Source organism: Nicotiana attenuata, unplaced genomic scaffold (genome assembly GCF_001879085.1).
Source record: "Nicotiana attenuata strain UT unplaced genomic scaffold, NIATTr2, whole genome shotgun sequence".
Classification (NCBI taxonomy): Eukaryota; Viridiplantae; Streptophyta; class Magnoliopsida; order Solanales; family Solanaceae; genus Nicotiana; species Nicotiana attenuata.
Genome location: NW_017671390.1, coordinates 278,074 through 280,252, shown reverse-complemented (window position 1 = coordinate 280,252; position 2,179 = coordinate 278,074).

The following is a 2,179-nucleotide window of genomic DNA, read 5'->3' as shown; positions in this document are numbered from 1 at the left end:
TTTACGAGATACAATACTTATTAATTTAATAGCTCAGTATTAGCTAGTAACTATCTACAAATAATTAGTTATCATGGTATTGTATGATGAATTATATGTCACTTTATTAACTTGTTGAAACTTAAAAGTAAAAGATGCTAGAGAATCATATTTAAATTGTGAATTACGTTTTTATATACATACTCTTCAAATAGAAAGCATATTAAATAAAAGGAGTATTTTAAGAAAAATATCAAATTATAATATCGAAATTCTTTCAAGATTCATTACTCCTTAAGAGATACATATAAGATTTCGTATCAAATACATTACTTTTGATGTTTGGGGTGTAATGATATTGCAGCTAATTTGCATATTATGATATATGTCATACTTTTCATATTATTCATAGTTGAATTATAAATTATAAATATTTTAAATAGATTATTTGTTATAATTTTGTAATTTTAATGTAATTTTTATAATTATTTTTTATTTTATATTATTTTAAAATTTTTGAAATTAGTAAAATTTAAAGATCCGTGGGACTTACGCCCTATGTCTCAGGGCTTACGCCTCGCCTCGTCAAAGGTAAAACACCTCGCCTCACGCCCCCGCCTTTTAAAACATTGTTCTACATGATCATATAATTTAAATTTCAATATTTTTTGTGGTTTAAGGGAGTATTTTTAATTGTTCAGACGCATATAGGCACAAACAGAAGTCAAACACTTTCATTGAAAATAATTTCATTTTATTCTATTTCCTATAAAGAAAAGTGTAAAAACTTTTTCTGTAAACAGCAAAGAAAGTTTCTTATTCCATTTCTCAACTTTTTCATCCCTTTTAACTTCTTCTGTTTCTTTTAAATTACTAAAGTGGCGAGTTTTAACGAAAAAACCAAAGAGGATACTAGTAGGAAACTCCCTAAAGGATGTAATGCGAGAATAGGCGTGGGGTTCTGTCTTTCTCTCTCTTTTACTTGTTCAAGCCACAAAATATGTATTTTGTTTTATATATTACTATCTCGTTATTTTGATGGCCATAGGGAGAAAGATACACGTTTTCTTTGACGTGAAAAGGTTTTCCAAAATGCCAGTGTGGTTGTTATCCAGCCAACACAGCACCTCTTAAAAAGAAACTTTAAGAAGGAAAGATACAAAATAGAAATAATTAAGGCGAAATACATAAAGCGCCCCTTTAAGTTCTCTTCAACGATCAATTGAACATCTCAACTGAGGCCATTTTCAGCTAGATACTTTATTTATTCACAAAAGAAGACCAACTAAACACCCGACCATGTTAATCCCCATTGCGTGAAATGCACTATTTGGGACGCGAGTTGTCTACCTAAATTATATTTTTCTTTTTCTCCCTAAAATAATATGGACCCACCTAATTTTCACACCTCCTCCAATTCTCTTCTCCACCATTCAACACCCTCCTCTACCCTAAATCACCTCTGCCTCCATTACAATTACCAAATTGTTTACCTCGATAATACGAGTAACAATTAAATTTGATTTGTGGTTTTAAAGATATGTGATTTAGTTCAATACCAATTAGTAATCAAGAATGAAGTATAGATGAAAGAAACAAATGAATCAAACTAGTGTTACCAACAGTATCGGCCTCGAGCTTAGTGACCTCGAGATGAACCAAGAACAATAAAGTAAGAATAGTAAAGAGAAAAGACAAATTTGATGAACTATGAGCCAGAAAAATAAGATAGTATATTCTTTGCCAATGATTATATGGTCTTTACAAATGATTGGGGTCCCCTTTATATAATAGGGGAACCCTAAATAAGGTACATTTTCATTTACAATAAGGAATCTTATTGGGACAGCTGTCTAACTGCCTAGTATGGAATTGTACAATTCTATTCCGGGATTTGCGCCATGATTTTGGGAACGTGGCAGGAATCTCGCTCATTCCGTTAGAACTCCATAACGGCATTATTTCAGGGTCGAGCATACTCGGCTTCGGTATTCATTGTACATCGATCCTCGGGCATTGCGTCCTATCTTCGGGATCGAGTCTAGTCCATCGGGTTCGAACTCGACCTTGCTTGAACTCGGTCTTAGGACAACCCCTCGAGCCTATAGATCGAAGGCATATGATTTTGACCGTATACAGATAGTCCCCGTGTTTCTTAGAGTAGGTCGATAAGAAACGATTTGATCTTCGATGCTCCAAC